The sequence below is a fragment of the Lepidochelys kempii genome, chromosome 7 (assembly GCF_965140265.1).
Source record: "Lepidochelys kempii isolate rLepKem1 chromosome 7, rLepKem1.hap2, whole genome shotgun sequence".
Classification (NCBI taxonomy): Eukaryota; Metazoa; Chordata; order Testudines; family Cheloniidae; genus Lepidochelys; species Lepidochelys kempii.
In genome coordinates, this window is record NC_133262.1 from 123,054,976 (window position 1) to 123,075,621 (window position 20,646).

Here is a 20,646-nt window from a genome sequence, read left to right on the forward strand (position 1 = left end):
GATATCTCCTAGGCTCGTCTTGTTCTTGCCCTACTTCCCAGAGGCCGCAGGCAGACTCTGGGCCCAATCGTGCTGAACACTGCACATGCAAAGACCTGGGGCCTGAGTCAGCAGAGTTCCAAGGCGGTAAAACTTCTGCAGCACCTGCCCTCCCTGCCCCAGAGCCACACGCAACCTTGCGTGCAGCGTGCAACGGCAGAGCCGAATGACAATTCCACTGGAAACCCGAGTTAATTAATGATGCACCCAGCCTCACCCTCCTGTTAACCTGGCCCGCTCCAGGAGCTGCAGTCAGGGAGGACACGCTGGTGCTCCCTGCAGCCAGTCAAGTTAGCTTTGCTTCCTCGGCCCCCGAAAGTGGATGTGGCTCTGGCCTTGGTCTGATTGGCAGCAGTCCCTGGCAAGCTCTTATTTTCCTACTGGGAAGCCTGCAGCTCCAGAGTGCCCCTGGTACTACCTTGTGCTGGGAGGCTGTCAGCTCTCACAAGCTAAGCAGGCCCAGACTGGGTTACTGTATGGATGGGAGACAGACTGAGCCATGGTGGTGAGTCAAGAGTGAGGCTGCTGACCAGGAGGGTACTTGGGGGTCCTATTGTCTCTGAATGAGCCCTGTGTGGCAGGGTGGGTGACCCAGCCAAGGGTGTTGTTTCCTTAGAGTGCTTGCCCCAGTGAGTTGCTGGGCGTGCTTTGTCCTCCTGGTGAGTACTGACCCCCCTGCCCAGGGTAGGGCTAGGGGGTGCTGTGCTGAGGGGTGACCCAGTAGGACTCGGCCCTCCCAGTGAGTACTGACCCCCAATGTGCACGGGGCTGCTGCCTTTTGAACAAGGCAAAGATCCAGGGGCATTTTACCCGAGAGCCAGGGTGTAAATGTCCATGGCTGACCCTGGTCCAGCTTCCATGGAGTTTGGCATTCCTCTTCCCTTCCTTGGCTCCATGCTTTGCTCCCGGGGGCGGGTGCAGCTCAGCCCCACCCGATAGTGTTTCCAGGCCAGCCCCTGGTCCCTATGTGGCAAAGAGGGTCCGACCAGATGCCGTGGGGCTGTGACGCCCGCCTTGGTGGGGGAAAGGCCACTGGGGCAGCAGGGCAGCTTTGTACAGCACCTGGCACAATGGGGTCAGCCTGGTACACGACTGGGGGGTGGGGCTAAGTGCTACCATAATATACACAATAAATGGGTACTGACAAAATCCTGGGGGCCCCCATCGGCATAGCAGGATCCTATGGTCTCCTGCCCCTAAAGGGCCCCCAGGGGAGGGCTGATCTGGGGGGTTAGGGGTCCCCATCCCCATAGCAGGATCCTATGGTCTCCCGCCCCTAAAGGGCCCCCAGGGCAGGGCTGATCTGGAGGGTTAGGGGTCCCCATCCCCATAGCAGGATCCTATGGTCTCCCGCCCCTAAAGGGCCCCCAGGGCAGGGCTGATCTGGGGGGTTAGGGGTCCCCATCCCCATAGCAGGATCCTAAGGTCTCCTGCACCTAAAGGCCCCCCGGGGGGGCTAGTCTGGGGGTGGGGCGGGGCTGTCGCTGGGGCCGGGCTCCGTCTGTAGGGACCCCCCCGAGTCGGGCCCCTCCCCAGCTGCGGCTCCTTGTTGGTGCCCTCCCCACTGGGGGGGCTCTAGGGGGGTGGAGGCGGCCGGGCGGAGCCTGGCGCTGGGGGCTCCGGCGGGGGAGCGCGGGGCGGGCGATGGGAGCGAGAGGAGCCGCCCTGGCCCGGGACGGGAGCGGAGCGCGGAGCCGGGGGCCGCCGGTGAGTGGCCGGGAGGGTCCCGGGGCTGGTGGGTCGGGAGGGCGGGGGGAGGGACTTTGGGGGAGTTGTTGGGGGCAGCGGGGGGAGGAGTTGTGGGGGGATGTTGGGGGCGGTGGGTGGAGGAGTTTGGGGGAGTTGTGGGGGGAGGAGTTTGAGGGGAGTTGGGGGCAGCGGGGGAGGGACTTTGGGGGGAGTTGTGGGGGGATGTTGGGGGCAGCGGGGGTGAGGAGTTTGGGGGAGTTGTGGGGAGAGGTTGGGGCAGGGGGGTGAGGAGTTTGGGGGAGTTGTGGGGAGAGGTTGGGGCAGGGGGGTGAGGAGTTTGGGGGAGTTGTGGCTGTGGGGAGCTGGGAAATGTTGGGCTGCTGGGGTTGGGGGGCTGGTGGAGTGAGTGGGGGATATAGAGGTCCAGTGTGTCAGGAGTGAATGGGGCAGGTTGTTGGGGGCAATGGGGTGAGGGTTTGGGGGATGCGTTGTGGGGGGATGGGGAATGTTGGGGGTGGTGGGGTTTGGGGCCATGGGGGGTGAGGAGGTGGGAGGTGAGTTGTGGGGCAGTGGGGCATGTTGGGCGGCAGTGGGGTTGGAGGCTGGGATGTTGGGGGTGACTGAGGTCTGTGGGGGGTGGGGTGAGGAGGTGGAAGGTAAGTTATGGGGCATGTTGGGGGGCAGAGGGGTTGGAGGCTGAGATGTTGGGGTGAGGGGTTGGGGCCTGTGGTGAGCGGGGTCTTTATGGGGGTTACTGGGCAGTGGGGGGGACTGTTGGGAGAAGTGGAGGATAGTTGAGTATTGGGGGGAGGAGGTAGTGGGGGGCATGGGGTGCATGGGGCAGAAGCTCAGTGTACAGTTCACCCCACGCCGGGCAGGCCGCACTGGGGCACTGCCCTGCTGCCCTGATTGCGCTGTGTCCCCTATCCCCAGTGGTGAGGCCCTGTCCCCAGAGTGCTGGGAAAGTGTCTCGCTCCCTCTGGCCCCTCGCTGGGCTCAGGAGGGTGATTTACAGCGGAAGCAGCCCCTACCCGCTCTGGACTGACCCGGGCCAGCCAGGCCTCTCCTCCCCCAGCCCTGGCCTGCCCTTCTAGCCTGGGCAGGGGCTGGCCTGGCTGGCAGCTGCTGTGGCATATGGATCTCCATCCTGTTTGGCAAAGCGCAAGTGTGTATGTTCGGGGAGAGGTCCTCTTTCTCTGCCCCCTTCCCATAGGGCTGCCTCTCCTGTCACCTTTGCTGCCCTGTGTAAACTCTTGTGGTGTAGAGTGAAAGGCAGTTCTGTGGTTAAGACTCTGGATTCGGACTGCAGAGAATCTGGGCTCAGTTCCTGGTCCTCGGGCGAGTTGTTTAGGGCCGGACTGGAGTCCTTCCGTTCGCTCGGGTAGGGGTTGGACCCTCTCGCTCCGTACCTCGATGGAATGTAACGGCCGGGATGGAACGCGAGGCTGCAGTGCAGTCCTCCAGAGCAGAGAGTCTCACTCCGGAGAGCATCGCCCGGAAGCTTCGTCTGGGGAGTTACGGTGGGAGAATGCCAAGAGTGGGGCTGGCAGGGTGCCTGGAGAAGGCTGGGAAAAGCATCTGTAGGGGGATGCATCAAATACACCCTGATCTGGTTTTGGAGGAGCTGGCTTTCACCTCCGCTCAATAGGGAGGGCGAGCCCGCTCCTCTCTGGCTAGCTGTGGCTGCCCCGAGAACGCATGGTTATTGGTGCGCTGCTGGATTTCAAGCTGACGCCAGCTGCGCCATGAGCTGTTCATTGAGCACAGCATAATATGCCTGCTTGCGGCCGGAGCTCGAAGGTCTGAGGGGATCTGTAATGTGATTCTTGGATTGGGAAGGCCGGCGCGGAGGGGAGCTGTGACCTGCTCATGAGGATGCCAGCTGGAAGGAGGAAAATCTCACAGTCCTTCCTCTGGCTTCATGCTTTGATGCCCAGCAAGGAAACAAGCACCCTCTTCCCTGCCCAATTGCTGCAGATACAGAGCCCTCTGAGGTCAATGGAACGGTTGCCATTAACCTCGGGGAGGCCCGTAAGGCGGGCAGTATGGGAATGGATAAACGTGACCGGATTCCCACGTATGAACATGCACATGGGATCCAAGTCACATGCAGCGAGAGGCAGGCCTCCCCCACGCCCCCCTGGTGCGTTCTGATAAGCTGGGGAGGATGTTTTGGTGTGACGTTGGAGCCATAGGCATCAACTTGAAATGGCAAGTGGTTTGTTATTGCAGGGCTTGTGAGCTGATCTCATCTGACTTTCTCCTGTGCGGACAAGCTTCTCCAGCAGGTTGTCATTCCTTTCTGAAGGCTGGCTGCTTTCCCCTTTTCATTTCTCCTGTGTGTGTCTCTTTCTTTCCCCCACCACCTCCCTTCCCTCCAGCGGGGTCACGTCACTGAGGCATGCACAACAGTACCCCGGGCTGGATGTGGGTACGCAGCTCGGCCAGCTTTCAGCTTCGTTGGCAGGAGCGTGTGACGATGCCTAGAGGAAACCTCGTCCCTGCCCTGCTCCCAGCAGCATAAATTTCACTAGGGAAAACGACACCCACTGTTTGGCGGCTGTTACATTAATTGCTTGTGTTGTAACTTGGACTCTAAGTCTGGCGGCTTGGGTGGGGAATTCAAACTCGGAGCAGCGGGAGGTGTAGTGAGGATCAGTGCTGTGTGGGAGAACTGGCATCTCATCAGCTGTCTGGAAAACCTGAAGGTAGAAAACAGTGTGTGTGTGGAGGGTCAGGGGTATGTACACGTGTGTGTGCATTGCTCCTATGCTTGGATTGTAGATTCTCGGATCAGCAGGGTTATGAACATTGACCAGGCACCTCTGAGCCTGAGGAATACACCTAGTAGCCCTAGGCAGAGAAGAAAAACGAGCCCGGAAATGCTTTCCCAAGCAGTTTCATCATGAAATTGACATGATTCTTGTCAGTTTCCCTTCTGCTCTGGGGTTCTGAATCCCTGTTGTGATACTGACTAGAGTCTTGTCAGTTTCACACTGCTGCTGCTTCAGAAACTTCTGAGCAGCTGCAGAGGAGAGCTGTCTGTCTGCAGACTCAGGGTTCATCAGGATGCTTGGAAGGCTTTCTCCGAAGCCATAAGGGCTAGAAACTCACTTAAATATTCCAAATTCACACAGCGCACATGAAAAACTGGCTAACTGACAGGTCTCAAAACACAACAGGGTATCCTCATTGACCGTTTCCGTTGGGGTCCTGCAGGGGTCAGTTCTTGGTCCTACACTATTTAACATCTTTATCAATGAGTTGAGAGAAAACATAAAATCATCACTGATAAAGTTTGCAGATGACACAAAACTTGGAGGAGTGGTAAATAATGAAGTGGACAGGTCACTGAATCAGAGCGCTCTAGATCATTTGGTAAACTGGGCGCAAGGAAACTGTATGCATTTTAATGCAGCTAAATGTAAATGTATACATCTTGGGACAAAGACTGCTGACCATACTTATAGGGTGAGAGATTCTATCTTGAGAAGCAGTGACGCCGAAAAAGATTTTGGGCCGTGGTGAATAATCAGCTGAATGAATGCGATCCTGGGATGCACAAACAGGGGAAGCTCAGGTAGGAGCAGAGAGGTTATTTTACCTCTGTACTTGGCACTGGTGTGACCACTGCTGGGATCCTGTGACCAGGTCTGGTCCCTGCAGTTCAAGAAGGATGTTGATCAGTTGGAGAGGGGTCAGAGAAGAGTCACGGGAAGGGTTAAAGGGTGAGAAAACCTGCCTGATAATGACAGACTCAAGGAGTTCAATCTATTTAACTTAACAAAGAGACAGCTAAGGGGTGATTTGATTACAGTCTATAAAATACCGACATGGGGAAGAAATCTCTAATATAGCTCTGCAATATAGCAGAGAAAGGTATAAAACTATCCAGTGGCTAAATGTTGTAGCTAGACAAATTCCGACTGGAAATAAGATGGACATTTTGAACAGTGAGCGTGAGTAACCATTGGAGCAATTTACCAAGGGTTGACATGGGTTCTCTCTCACGAACCGTTTTTGAACCAAGAGTGGATGTTTTCTAAAAGATCTGCTGTAGGAGTTATTTGGGGGCAGATCTCTGGCCTCTGCTACACAGGGGGTCAGACTAGATCATCACAATGGTTGCTTCTGGCCTTGGAATCTGTAAAGTTCTACAGAGATGGATGTTTTCTCCCCCCCTGTGATGCCCCCCCGCAACTCCTCCCCACCCCATTCTGACGTTCAAGATGTCCTGTAACACTGGTGTACTTGTGTCACTGAGGAAAGATGGAAACTATAATCACCCTTCACCATCTCACAGCCCCATTAGGCGGTTGCTTAGGAGGGAGGACATCTGTTGTGATTCCCCGAGGGGGAATTACTGCGGAGCCAGTTACAAAACAGCATTTCTGCAGAGGCCAAGGAGGTGCTGGGACAGAAGCCCCAGTGAAACTAGGTGACCTTCTAATCCCTTTACCCACATGCTGGCAGTTCCCGCTTCCAGGCAGAGGAAGTAATAACGAATGCAGAGTAATGAAAGTTAATCTGAAAAAAGAAAAGGAGTACTTGTGGCACCTTAGAGACGTGCAGAGCCTTTCTAGGGGGAGGGAGGAAGGAAGATCCCGACGGCCACGGATCTGGCGTCTTCTCCTGGGTATCTGGCCGTGTCTGCAGATTGCTGCTCTGCTGACCATCACTGCGCTACAACTGTCTGCCAGCTGGTGCTGGGCCTGTTGGGTCTCTCGTGGAATTTCAACTGGACCGGGGGATCCTTTTCCACTTCCTCATCTAAACAGGTCCCTAGTGTTGCCGTGTGACATTACACAACCCAGAGGTGGCTGCATTTTGGTGGCAGGTGCAATAATTCCTACCTACGTTGTTCTTCTATAGCGAGCTGCGAAGCTTTGGGAGGTCACACGCTCTGGTTTTGGTTAAAGATGAGGCCAGAGAGGGGCGTACTTGTGAATGGTTCCCCCGCATGCCCATTTCAAGCAGTGGCCCTAGCTACCTGATGGCCCCATTGGCAACTTCCCTGGAGCCAGAGGGAAACTCCTAAACTCCATAATACTGCCCCAGTCATAGTCCCCCTCCGCAAGAATGCAGCTATTGTTATTTGTCTGGTGGTGGTGCCAGGAGTGGACCCCGCTGCGCTAGGTGCTGTACAAACAGCACAAAAGACAATCTCTGCTCCCAAAAGCTCAGTTAGGCAATCCCGACTCCTGATCCCAGGGGAGACTGGTCACATCATGATGGAGAAGCACGCTCGGGGTTTTACAGCCAGGGGTGTGCCCCTAACAAAGAGGAGGGCTGCTCCGGACCACGTGCTGAGGGAACTCCCACAGGCTATCCCCGGCAGCGTGAAGCAAACCTTGACTTGGGTACGTTGGTTTCTAACTAAACTGTACCCAATCGGTGCCCGTGCCTAGGACGGTGGCAAAGGAAGCTATCGCTTTCCCCTAGCAGAGGAGGGCTCCCTCCAGGTCACTCTCAGAGGCTGGGGGGTGGATTGGTGAGGCCACACAAGGCAGGAACTGGAAGTGGTATCCAGGGGAACTAGCTTGAAATATTTACGCTTTCTGGTGGAAAAACCAGCTCTCCCCTTTGCTAGTCCTGGGTCCCTCAAAGGCCAGCAGGGAGTAGCCTCTTCTGTGTAAATGTATCCGCTGTCCAGCCCTGCTAGCCCCTGTGAGCATATTCATGCTTGCGATTTATTCGCAATAGGATTAAACTGTCTCTTCTGTCCAGGCCTGTATGCCCTCCACCCTCCTACGATCCCTGGAGACCCTGCGATGGGTCTCATTAACCTGGCCCAAGTGTGTTTCTCTACGAGGTTGTTGAGTGGAGCAGCCGTTCCCCGGAGCTTTATTTCTCCTCGGCTGTTAGTCATTTAGCATCTCAATTAATCCTCCCATTGTAGCAGTTCAGCTACGCCTTGGTGGGGACCTACTGGCCTTAGTTTGCCACCTGCCCCTGTGGGCAGGCATGTCTGTGTGGGCGGAGCCTCTCTGCAGAAAGGGGTGGGGCTTTTCAGAGGGCAGAGCCTGGCTGCTGAAAGTGCCGCTCAGCCAAGCGGGTGATGGAAAACCCCCAGGTTGATCAGCTCAGCTGCTTTTTTGGGGGGGGGAGTGAGGGGGTGTTCCTCCTGAATTTAAATAGCTGCTCAGCAGGTGTGTCCAGAGCTCCTGGGCAGATATAGATGCCGTGGGGCTGAGCTCACCACGACAAGGCCTTGATTGTAGGTGTGATCAAGGGGAAGAGGTGTTGAATAAACTACTGGCTCCTCCACTTTTGCCTTCTCCCGCTGGTGTCCCTTTAAAGCTGCTCTGGACGAGGTTTGATCCACCTGGCTCATGGAGCAGCATTTAGCACCCTGGTGCTTGGCACACTGGGCATTGCCAATGTCGCTGAGCGGGTGCCCCGGTGGCCGGCGTGTAGGCCAGAGGAAATGCACGTATGGTAGATTGAGGCAGAACCTCGCATTCTGCTCCTTGGGAAATGGATTGGAGCGAATTGGGTCCTGCCGGTTGGAATGAGTTTCCCAGCGGTAACATGCCGGATAGTTAGTGCCCGGCTCACGCGTCTTAGGGTGGCCGTGCTGTTCTGTGGAGCAGCCGGCAGCCCAGCAGGGACATGGGGGGGAAGTACTGAAAACATGTCTGGTGGGAAGGGGCGTGAGGCCCAGCGAGGCTAGTGGAGAAGTGGCTCCCCCTGGAGCCGTGGGTTCCAATCACACAGGAAATGAGTTTGCTGGCTCTCAGCCGCAGGGTGCTTGTCGTGGTGCTGGCTTGGCGGGTGAGGGGCTGTGCGGAGAGACGGAGCCTGGGAAATGGAGCTCTCTGTCCTGCGTGGGGAGGAGGGGGAGTGCGGAGGGGGTTTTCCAGCACGGCCTTGAGCTTTTGGCTGTTGGAGGGAGGAGGAACGGGCGAGCTGGTGGCTTTGTGCTCTGACCAGGAGGCAGTGTCCCTGGCCAGCGGGAATCGGCAGGACGGTGTTAATTACTCGCCTGGGCTGCCCCAGGGTGCATGTGGCCAGGTTGGAGGGGACTCAGAGAGGGGGCGTCTGCACAGGGCCTGGGGAGCCGTCTGGGGCCAGATCAGCTGGAGGGGGGTAGCCTGCCAGGCCCAGGTGTCCTTCACCTGGAAGGAGTGGGAGGCTGTGGAGGGCGGGGAGTTTTTCTGCTGGCGTTGGGTGAATTGATGTGACCTCGGGGTGACTGGCGGCTCGTCTCATTTCTGGGCGTGTTTCTGGCCTGCCAGGTGCTGGGCTTGGGGCCTGGCTCGGGCCCACCTCAGTGACTGAGGTGCTGGAGGGGAGCTCCAGGGGTTCGAAATCAAATCCCGCCTCTCCCCCCGCCCAGCAGAACTGCCCTGGCTGTGCCCCGAGGGGGCCTCTCGCTGTGGGGTGGGGGACAGGACCAGTCCCTGAGAGGGGGCTGTACTCAGGGCCCCCTGGCTCTGTGGGGGCTGCGACTGTGGGTGCCGAGGCTGGCTCCCCCCAGCCCTGAACAGGGACGGCCCCCTGCTGCATGTCCAGAACGCCGGTGGGGGGGCTTCCCCCCGTCCTCCAGCCCCACCCCGGGGCCCTGCTGCCGGGGGGGGAGCTGCTGGGAGACTGGCGCAGGGGACCCCGTAGGCGGGGTCATTCTGTCACTTGGTGTGTACGAGAGCCGGCCCAGGGGCACGAGCTAAACAGACCAGAGAGGGGACCAGTCCCCAGCAGGCCAGTGGTACAGCTGGGCCTAGACCCCCCCTCTCCTGGGCCCCCAGCTCAAATTCTGGGCTGTTGATTGCACAGTGCCAGGCGATGCCCCGCTGCCTGCCCAACCCGGAGGCCTCCTGTGTCCCTGCCCCTTTAAGGAAAGTTTGTTTTTCTCCGTGCCTGGCAGTTATTTTAGTGCCAGACCAGCTGAGCAAGTGTGCCGGCTCCAGGGCTCCACCCGTGGCAGGAACTGGATGGGCTGTTTGCCCAGCCTTGGCTATCAGGTACAGGATCGCCGGCAAAGCACCTTTCTCTGCCTTGGGCCTGCCTCTGCCGTCCTTATGCTGGCAGGGCCCGGGTGCCTTCGGCCGAGGGCAGGACAGCACCCCGGGGCGCTGGGGGCCCAGGCGGAGAAGCCAGCCACGTGCCAGCTGATCGTGGGAGGCTGGGCACAGCCCTGTGCCCACTCCCCTGGCAGCCTTGGCACGGGAACGGCGGGACCCTACCTTCCCCAGCAGGGAGCTGTCTGTGGTGCTGCCCCCTTGGGCAGAAGCCGTGGGTGGGCGGGGGTGGCATCTGTGCCATGTGGCTTGTGCTTTGTGGCTTGTGCTGCCCCCTGTGAAATGCCACGAGGGGCCGCCCAGCAGCCCCGGGGTGGGACGGGGGGGTGGGACGGGGTCCCCTGTGTGATTTGAGCAGGCCGGGATGTGGAGGAATTGTGTCCGGTCCCGAGGTGCCAGCTCTCTGCTGAGTCTCTCCAACCCATGGCAAGCCTGGCCGCTGTTGCGGGGGGGGCATGTTTGGGGGGCAGAAGGGTCCTGTGGATCAGGGCACTGGCCCAGGACTCTGGAGACTGGGTTCTGTTCCTGGCTCTGCTGCGTGACCTTGGGCAAGTCGCTGCACTGCACCGTGCCTCAGTTTCCCCAGATGTAAAATGCCGATAACTGTCCTGACCTTGTCTGGAAACTGCTCTGAGATTGGCTGACAAGGGGCTGTTCTGTGAGGACGTAGGTTTATAAGAACATGTCTCTGCTCTGCGGGGTCTGATACCATGCCCATCACTGGGGCATCTGGGCTCGTGACCCCTTCGCAGCCCTCTGTCAATGTGTATCACCGTTACCCCTCTCTGGGGGAGATTAGCCTGCGCCCCGTTTTACACATGGGGAAACCGAGGCACAGAGCAGGGCCCCAGCATGTTGAGGCCTGGGGTCAAGCCCTTGGGCCAGCACTGGCCATCTGTGAAACCTCCCCCCGGTGCGGTGTCCCTGACTCCTGGGCCCTGGGATGGCTCGGTTGTGCCTGGTGCCGGCCTGTGGAGGCTCGGGGAGCCGATGGAGGGGGATGCACCCCGGCCTCCCCTGGTCTGCCTCAGGTCCTGCTGCAGCGTCCCTGCCCGGCCTCAGCCGGCGGTTCCTAATGTTTTCCCTTCTGAAGGCTCCCTGCAAGGAAAAGAGCAGGAGTAATGTCCATTTCCAGCTTCCCCCGGGGGGTGCCGGAGAGCTCTGCCAGGCTCCGACGGACCCAGGGCCTCCAGCCGTGGATGGCACCAAACCCCGGTAGAAACCGGATCTGACCCCCACTCTCTGGCCCAGTGAAGACCAAGGCGACGCCTTCCTCCTTCACCCAGCTTTGCTGCAGTTTGGTCCTGTTTACACGGGCAGGGCCAAACTGGATTAGGCTGCGGCGCCGTAGCCACGGCCCGCTCCTGGGGAGGCCGAGAAGTGAGGGAGCAGCCGGTGTGTGGGGCGGGGGGCACGGTCAGGGCAGGGGGTGCGGCAGGTCCTTAGGGCGATGGACGAAAGCCTCCTCCAGAGGACAGAGCCCAGCCCGACGCTGGCACAGGGGAATGGGAGCCAGGATGCCTGGGTTCTTTTTCCAGATCTGCCGTGTGGCCTGAACCGCCTCCCTCTGAGCTTCGGGTCCCCCGTCGGTGGGCTGGGGAGAGGAAGCCCCCCTGAAAAAAGGCCGGAGTCCTCAGGCCACGATCCTCACTGTGGGTCTGCCAACCCTGCCTGGTGCCCTTCCCGGAGGGGAAGCCGGCACTCACCCTGCCTCTTGTGCCAGGCACCACTTCCCTGGGGATGGCACCGAGGGCCCCCGGCAACCCAGGAGGGACTCGCCTGATGCCAACCGGGGGCGGAGCGCCGCCAGCCGGACAGCTGGGGTCTCCCCTCCACGCGCTGCCCACCCCTGGCCCTTATGGGCGGTCGCAGCCTGCGCGGGGGGGTGGGGGGGGCGGCTGGCGTTTGCAGCCCCTCCCCCAGCCTGGGGCCTCGGTTGCTGACGGTTTCGCTTGAGGAGCTCCTGGGTGGGGTGGAAAATCGGCAGGGCCGCGGCCAGCCTGGGAGAAACTAGCAGCCCTTTGTCCCAGGGCTTCCTCCCCCGGCGCCTGGCCTCCGCAGCAATTCAACCCGCGTAATCCTCTGGAAACAAACAGCCGCGCGGCTCCCACTCGGGTGGGCCCCGGCTCCCCAGCCGGGGCGGAGGAGGAGGGAGCGGGGGTCTTTCCTGCCCGGGGTCCCTGCAGCCCCGGGACGAAGCGACCAGCTGAACTGGGGGAGCAATGCTCCCGTCGGGCCTGATCCCCAGCCCCACGTGGGCTCCTGCTGCCGTCAGCGGGGCAGGCCTGGGGGTCGGCGTGTCGCGGGTGGGGAGACGGGGACCTTGGTCCAATGAGTGCGGCTGGTGACTGACTGGGCACAGTTGGGTTGGGGATCCTGTGAGATGCTCTGTTTCTTCCTCCTCTTTCCTCCTCACCCGCCTGCCGCCAGGGCTCGCCCCACGGCTAATCTGCCAACGAGAGGAACGTGCTTCCCACGGGTACCCCAGAATCTTGGCCTGCCCCCTGCCCCTCTAGACGGGCCCTCCAGTGGGCGCTACTCCAGAGCCAGAGTGGGCCAAACAGATCAGTCAGCTGGTGCCCAGGTGCCCCGCTGGGTGGGCATGGGGCACGGCGGCTGCGTGGGGCCACCTGAGGCGGTTTCCTTAGCACAGCGCAGCCGGGAGCACTGGCCGGCAGGACATTCGCTGACCCCCTTGCGGCTGGCTGGGGAACTCTGGAGTTGTCTCGAGGACGGGGATCGGGGTGGAAAGGTACAACAGGGGGAACCCCTGCTCCAGAGCTGTCTGGGGGCCATCAGGATTCCTGGGTTCTAATCCTGGCTCTGCCATTGCCTCCCTCTGGGGCACCGCCCAGCTCTGTGCCTCAGTTTCCCCATCTGTAGCCTGGAGGGGGTTGGGAGGATGGGGAGGTTAGTGCTTGTGTGGTGACAGGGCTAAGGAAGGGTTAAGTGCTGTGGGCTGTGGCTGGACAGCACCAGACAGGACCCCCTGAGACCTTCCATTAGGAGCTCAGTCGTGCCCCGGGGTCATGACGGGTGAGGGGGGCTGATCTCACCCTGCCCCATACTCTGTGGGACAGCATGGACAGTGGGCACAAAGCTGCTGTCCCGCCCCCGCGACTGGGAGGAGGGTGGGACCAGAGGGCTGGTGCTACCCGGCGTGGGGCTGTTTGTTCCCGGATCCCAGGGCTGTGGCCCGTGCAGCGTGATCCCTGCAGGCCAAGCGCTGGCTCCTGGGGCAGTCGACAAGCCCCTGTGCCGAGGGCTGGACGAGCCATGGGGAGCTCCCCGCTCCCCAGCGTGGGTCCCAGCAGGCCGGGGCTGAGACGGGTTTGTTGTGGAGCAGGGGGGCAGTTCAGGCTGGCCCCTACCAGCAGACAGGTGGGGGCTGGACCCTAGGCCCCTGCTGAGCCCTGTGTGCATGGAGTGAGGGGTGAAGTCTCAGATCCAGCCGAACCGTCCCAGAAATCGGCTGGAAATGTAGGTGCTTGGTGCCTTGTGAGCGTGATTCAGCAGGGGGCGCTCTTCCCTCCAAGGGTGTGAGCCTGGGTGGCCCCGTGGCCATGGCATCTCTGAGCTCCCCGCACCCAGCACTGAATGCCCGGGGCAGGGAGTTTGCGTCCTCTCCTGCGCTGTTCAGCAACATGGCGGTGGGCTGTTAACCAGCTGCTGTGCTCCACTCCAGAGGTGGCAGCGTTCCAGTGGTCGGTGCCTTTGCGTAACTTGTGAAGGGGGCTCTGGGCTGGAAGGAGGCTGGGGAAAGGCCAGGCCAGCCGGGCTGGGACGAGACGTGTCAGAGGAGGTTTGCTCGGGCCCGAATGGCGCAGGCCCTGTAGGACACAGAGCGGGTCTGTCAGCCGGCACCAGCAAGGTGCCAGGAGCAGCTGCTGGCGAGTCATGTGGCCGCCCCGGGCTCGGGGCTGCTGGGTAAAGAAGCCAAGATCAAATAAAGGCCCGGGCCCGAGGCTGCCCGAGCACCGCTCCCTGGGTGCGTGATGTGGAGGGGAGGGAGGGGGGCCGAGGGCTTGGCACGACGGGTAGATCCCTCCCTCCCGGAGCCAGCGTGTGGCCAGGAGCCCCCGTCGCTCCCCCGGGCGTCGGGAGCCAATGTCGGTGCTCGTGAACTGGTGAAATAGGGTAGGGGCTCCCCCCTCACAGCTCTGCCGGTGCCCCTCACTCCTGACCCGCAGCCCCCGGCTAGCCCTGTCCTGGGCTCCCCCCTCACAGCTCTGCCGGTGCCCCTCACTCCTGACCCGCAGCCCCCGGCTAGCCCCGCCCTGGGCTCCCCTCTCACAGCTCTGCCGGTGCCCCTCACTCCTGACCCGCAGCCCCCGGCTAGCCCCGCCCTGGGCTCCCCTCTCACAGCTCTGCCGGTGCCCCTCACTCCTGACCCGCAGCCCCCGGCTAGCCCCGCCCTGGGCTCCCCTCTCACAGCTCTGCCGGTGCCCCTCACTCCTGACCCGCAGCCCCCGGCTAGCCCCGCCCTGGGCTCCCCTCTCACAGCTCTGCCGGTGCCCCTCACTCCTGACCCGCAGCCCCCGGCTAGCCCTGTCCTGGGCTCCCCCCTCACAGCTCTGCCGGTGCCCCTCACTCCTGACCCGCAGCCCCCGGCTAGCCCCGCCCTGGGCTCCCCTCTCACAGCTCTGCCGGTGCCCCTCACTCCTGACCCGCAGCCCCTGGCTAGCCCCGCCCTGGGCTCCCCTCTCACAGCTCTGCCGGTGCCCCTCACTCCTGACCCGCAGCCCCCGGCTAGCCCTGTCCTGGGCTCCCCCCTCACAGCTCTGCCGGTGCCCCTCACTCCTGACCCGCAGCCCCCGGCTAGCCCCGCCCTGGGCTCCCCCCTCACAGCTCTGCCGGTGCCCCTCACTCCTGACCCTCAGCCCCCGGCTAGCCCCGCCCTGGGCTCCCCCCTCACAGCTCTGCCGGTGCCCCTCACTCCTGACCCGCAGCCCCCGGCTAGCCCCGCCCTGGGCTCCCCTCTCACAGCTCTGCCGGTGCCCCTCACTCCTGACCCGCAGCCCCTGGCTAGCCCCGCCCTGGGCTCCCCTCTCACAGCTCTGCCGGTGCCCCTCACTCCTGACCCGCAGCCCCCGGCTAGCCCTGTCCTGGGCTCCCCCCTCACAGCTCTGCCGGTGCCCCTCACTCCTGACCCGCAGCCCCCGGCTAGCCCCGCCCTGGGCTCCCCCCTCACAGCTCTGCCGGTGCCCCCTCACTCCTGACCCTCAGCCCCCGGCTAGCCCCGCCCTGGGCTCCCCCCTCACAGCTCTGCCGGTGCCCCTCACTCCTGACCTGCAGCCCCCGGCTAGCCCTGCCCTGGGCTCTGACACCTCACTCCCCCCAATTCTGAGCCATGCAGGTCTCTGTCCCTCGTGATCCTACCCAGGATTTGCACCCAGGTCTGTGTTGGGTTCTGGGCTGGAAGGGTGAGTGGTCACCTCCAGGGGACCAGTCTCCCCCCATCCTCAGGGCCCTTCCTGACCCCCCCAACATTGTAGTCCACTGGAGCTTCCAGGGGGGGTACCCCAGGGCAGGGGCGAATGTTTTGCTGAAGGAGAGGATCCCTCCAGCCAGCTTCCTGATGCCCAGAGCTCTGCAATGGGCCTACTGACGGGGTGCCGAGGTGTTGGGGGGGGCTTGTTCCTGGGGTGCCAGGACCGTTGGGCTACGGAATCAGGGGTGTGGGGGTGTCGTGGCCCCCAAGGGTGTGAATAGCATGTGTGCAGGGCCCTGCGTCCTCGCCCGTGGCCCTGGGGTCGGGCTGCACGAGGTGAGTGTCGTGATGCTACCTCTTGTGAGGGAGCTGTTGCAAGCAGCAGGGAGAGCGCTGGGAGCCTCCATCTCTGTGCCCGGGGCGGTGCGTGCTGCCCCTGGGGGCTGCTCCTGGGCAGGTGGGTGCTCAGGGCGGCAGGTAGCTTTAGTTTCCATTGTGCTGGGCGGAGGAGGGAAAGGGCCTGTTGCCCTGCCCCAGTGCTCGTGTCCTGGGATGCCCACGGGGCAGGGCCCGGGGAGGGGTCCCAGCGTCAGAATGGGGTGTGGGAGCTGCAAGGCAAGGCCCCAGAGCGGGGGACGCCGGGCGTGGAGCCTGGGTCTCGCCTTGGCCTGGAACCTCCTGCATGCCCCCTGCCCACTGTCTGCCCCCAAACCCTTGGGTCAGGGCCCCCCCCTCCACCCGTGACACCAGTCCTCAGGGTCTGCCGGGTGGGTGAGGGAGGCAGTGCACTGGGGGAAGGCCCAGGGCGTGGGGGGTCTGGATCTGCCCCGCCGCTGGTTGGAGTCCAGCCTGGGTTGGTGGGGACTCGAAGTTGTTCCTGCCTCTCGTCTGGTCATTGGCCAGTCTGTCTGTCTATCCAGGTCCTTGTCTGGGCCCCTGCATGGTGATATCTGAGCCTCACACGCACTGCTGGGCCTGTCCTCTGGGCATGCCCTGACACTGATCCCTGTTCTACAGAGGGGAAACTGAGGCATGAGTAGGGCAGGGTCACTAGGAGTGTGGCAGAACCGGGGACTGAACCTAGCCTGCTGCCTTAGCTCAAGCCTATCCTTCCCGAGTGCAGCGAGTGCGGCAGGTCTCGGCACTGGTCCTCACAGGCTGGCGGTCACCGGATCCAACCACAGCTGGCTCTCCCTGGCAGCTTGGTGGCAAGGCCCAGGGGGGCTGTTTAGGGAGCAGCCCCTCCAGGACCTAGTGCCCCCCCGGTTTGGTGCCAGGTGTGCCGCGGGAAGCTCTTCCATTGGGGGCAGGAGGAAGAGCAGGGGCTCTGGCCCCACCCTGTCCTGGGCATGGCAGGGTGAGTCCATCCGGCTGCCGAAGGCCATGGGGCTCTGAGCGGTTGTGGGGTGGGGTCATGGGGCGGGGGTCACGGGCGGCCCACGGAGGTGTCCTCGCCAGAAGGTTTGGCCCTCAGGTCTCCGCAGATGACGGTTGCCCCTGGGCTGGGCTGTGGCTCCGTGGGCACATTGCTGTCTTGGCTGGGGGGTGGGGAGGGGCAGGAGTTACTGGCTGCAGGGGAGCCCAGGGCTGGGGGGCAGCAGGGTGAGGGGTCTCTCGTGAGCACCCAGTTCCCCCCTGGGCGAAGCTCCCTACCCTGAGCAGCGCAGAGACCGGGGTGAGCTGATCTCGTGGGCGGACTGATGGACAAGGGGGATCCCCGCACCCCCCACCTTCAACCCCTGCCTTGCGCTGGGCTGGGGCCCCCTCCACACTTTGCTGCCCCAGGGGCGGGTGCCCAAGGGGCATTGGTAGGGCCAGGGTCCCTGTGTTGCCTCCCCCCTTGCAGGAGGCCGTTGAGCTGGGCTGGGGTCTGGCTGGCCTGGATCCGAGCTGTCTGGGGCGGATGGGCAGGCAGCGTGGTTGGTGAGTTGGGGCTGCTGCCCCGGGGGACCCCCGGCTGTGGGGCTGCAGCCTGGCCCCAGGGCTGTCCCATTGCAGAGCGGCCAGTGGGGGCTGGTACGTCGGCCCCAGCCCCAGTGATCCCCCGACCCGGTTCCCCTGAGGTTCTGGTCCAGGCTCTTTGAGGTGGAAAGGGCCAGCAGGGAAGGGGCCTCCCCAGCCTCCTCCCGCTCCTGGCGCCTGGTTCCCATGTGGTGCCCGGGGCCAGGTTAAGCGGCCGGAGCGGCTGGGCCCGGCCCACACGGGGTTAACGCTGGCTGGAGGAATTCAGCGGGGTGGGGGTGGATGAGCAGCGCTGCCCCCTGCTGGATGGTGCCACATCGCCTTGCACAGCCCTGGGTGCCGAGCAGCTGGGGACGACTGGGAGTCCCAGGGGCACAGGGACGTCCGTCTGTCTGGACAGGGGGATACCGGGGGCCTGGCAGGGGGGCACTAGGGGTGCTGGCCGGGTGGCGGGGTCTGGGACCCTGGCGGGGAGGTACTGGGGGTGCTGGCAGGGGCTTGGGGCCCTGATGGAGGGTATTGGGGGTGCTGGTGGCGGTGGGGGCTGGGGGACCTGGGGGGGGCACCGGCAGGGGTTGCGGACCCTGGCGGAGGGGGCAGTGGGGGTGTTGGCTGGGTGGTGGAGGCTGGGGGCTCTGGCGGGGGGGGAGTGCTGGCAGGGTGGCAGGGGCTGGGGGCCCGGACAGGAGGGCACTGGCGGTGGTGGTGGGGCCTGCGGGCCCTGGTGGGGGGCACTGGGGGTGCTGATGGGGGTGCGGGGGTCCCTGGCGGGGGGGCACTAGGGGTGCTGGGGTCCTGGCTGGGGGGGGCCCTGAGGGTGCTGGCAGGGGTGGGGAACCTGGCGGGAGGGCCCTGAGGGTGCTGGCAGGGGTGGGGGGCCTGGCGGGAGGGCCCTGAGGGTGCTGGCAGGGGTGGGGGGCCTGGCGGGGGGCACTGAGGGTGCTGGCAGGGGCGGGGGGCCTGGCGGGAGGCACTGAGGGTGCTGGTGGGGGCCTGGCGGGGGGCTGGGGGCCCTGCATGCCCCATGTGGCTCTCCCTGTGCGTGGGCGGATTGATTGGAGGTGGCAGTGAGGTGCTGGGCTCTGTGGTGCCAGGCCCATCCCCATGCCAGCTGCATCCCTGGCTCCAGGCACTTCCGCAGCCGCCGGGCAGCGTGCGAGCAGGCAGCCGAGTGTGTGTGTGTGGGCGGGGGGGCTGGCCCCTCGGCTGCCGCGTGTCACATGACTGGCTCCTGGCATGGGCCGAGGGGTGGGGGATGCGTGTGCCCAGTTAGGAATGGGTTCAGGGCCTAGGACAGGCGTCGTGGGCGGGGGGGGGGGCTGCGAAATCCCCCCCCCAGCACCAGCCTACGCCCTCCCCCTTCACTCTTGCACTGGAGCATCCATCCCCCATTGACCCTGCCCCCCCGTCACTGCCCCCACTCCCTCGTTCCCCCACGGGCCGTCCCACCCCATTAACACCCCCCACTCCCCTCTTGCACCTGGGGCTCCCTGGCCCAGGCCTGGCGGCTCTCAGGGAAGGGGCTGTGGCGGGGGGGGTGAGCAGGGTCCCCAGCTCTGCCTGTGTGTGGGGCTGGCCGGGTGGGAGCTGGCCATGCTGTCAGGGCCGATTCCCACCCAGCTCCGCTCCCCTCTCCCCTCTGCTGAGTGCCGGGGCAGCCGGGCCATGGGGAATCTCCAGTGGGCGTGGGGGTAGGAGGCACAAGTCGCTGCCCCCCTGAATGCCACTGGGGCGGGGGCGGGGGAGCTGGGGTCCACGCAGCCAGGCTGCACGCACACCTGATCAGAGCCGAGAGAGCAAGAGAGAGCTAGCGCTCCTCACTCCCGACCCGCAGCCCCTGCTAGCCCAGCCCCGGGCTCCTGCAGGCCACAGCTACCTACCGGCTGAAGGGGGCCGCTCTGGCCAGGCCATTGGTCTGGGACTGTTGTCCAGGGTCTGGGCTCTGGAAAGCTGCTGAGTCCCAGGAGGGTCCCTTGCCATGCTGGCTGTAGGGCTCTGGCAGGCAGAGGAAAGGTGACAGGAAAAACATTATAATCTCCGTGTGCTGGGCATCATGGCCAGGGATAAGGCTGGCATCCTACTGATCCATTCGAGCTAAAGGAGAATCCCCCTGAGGTGTCAGCAGTACAGGGCCTATGACACATTGGATCAGTTCCGATTCCGTCCAGGAGGGGGCGGCATTGCTCAGACACCCCAGCCAGCTCCTTCCGGCCTGAAATAGTCCAAATCTGCTGATCTGCCCCGCGCGCAGCAAGGCACCTCTGCGGAGGAAGGCATCGGAGCAGCGAGTGGTTGGGGTTGGAATGGGGAATTTGGAGGGTGTGGGGCGGCCTGGTTTCTCGGATTCTCCCGCACTGGGAGCTGCTGTTGGCTCTGCTGATGGTTTTGCAGCGCAGGGGCAGGCAATGCCGCGGCAGGCACCTCTTGGCTGTTATGACTTGACGGAATAAATAGAGCGACTGGAGAAAGAACAACTTTTCTCTTTGCCTTTTGTGCTTCCCTCAGCCATTTTCGAAGCCGAGGAGGAGAGTTTGGTCTTATCCCCAGAGCTGCCCGGGTTTGACTTTAAATCCATGTGGAAGGTAGACGAGAGACCCCAGTTGCGCTGATTTCAGTGTGGCTGGGTCTAGATCCCTCTCCTGGGCTTTAAAGAGTTCAACCCTCATCTCTGGTCAGTTTCCCAGCTAGTCAGTTTCCTCTGTCCCGGGAGATCTGCTGGGGTGGGGGAGCTCTGAGCTCTCCGGTGACCTTCCCCAGACCTGAAGACGGGCTCTGTGGAGCCCGAAAGCATGTCCCGTCTGCCACCAGCTGTTAGTCCAATAAAAGATGTTGCCCCTGACCCAAAGACAGCTCGCCCCTTCGGCGCCAATAGGGAGCTCCTCGCCTGCGTCAAGCTTGGCATGTGGTCCAGACACAAAAGGCGAGGGCTTCCTCCCAGCCAGCGCATGGAAGCATCTCCATGTGCAGCATGCTCGAGCGGGTGTGACTGAGCCGTGCCCATCACGCCCCCTTTGCTTTCCTGGCTCTGCCCTGGCGTTACCCCGGCTTTGTGCAGCGAATTGCTTTGGTGGCTAGAGAGAGCCCCGGGGAGGAGGCCGGCCGGCATGGGAGCCCTGGAGCACTCCCACCCACGAGGGAGTGCAGGCCGTCAGCGGCTGTGCGTATGTCAGGGCGCCGCTATTGTTTGGTTTGGTTTCTTCTGCTGCCAAGCTGAGTTCACGGGGGCACCAGCAACAGATGTGGGGCAGGGGGCAGGGATCCTCACTGTGGGACTCACATCTTTTGGAGGATTTTGCTGTTGGCACTTCAAAGAGAAATGGACCCCTGCCCCTGCCGATTGATCTAGCAGGAGCCCTTGTCTGAGGCTGTTCCCGGCTCGGGGCCTGAGCCACCTGGTGGTGATGTCTCAAAGGGCAGATGCCCGCTGTGCACTCTGAAAAGGGGCTTTCTGATTGGTAAGGCCCCGATCCTGCAACGAGTTTGTCAAGTGCATGGCGTTGGGGG

The 20,646-nt window shown here is 62.8% G+C and overlaps 1 protein-coding gene across 3 annotated transcripts in view; it reads left to right on the forward strand.

Moving 5' to 3' along the window:
- Positions 1 to 1,664: 1,664 nt before the first annotated feature.
- The window catches only part of LZTS2 (leucine zipper tumor suppressor 2), a 46,684-nt gene continuing 27,702 nt past the window's right edge, over positions 1,665 to 20,646 (forward strand). The window contains exon 1 of one of the 3 annotated variants that reach the window (XM_073354536.1): positions 1,665 to 1,746. The gene's annotated coding sequence lies outside the window, so the exon portion shown is untranslated. Of the gene's footprint in view, positions 1,747 to 9,630; positions 9,693 to 20,646 lie in introns of those variants that run through there. The other 2 variants (XM_073354537.1, XM_073354538.1) reach the window with 2 other exon arrangements.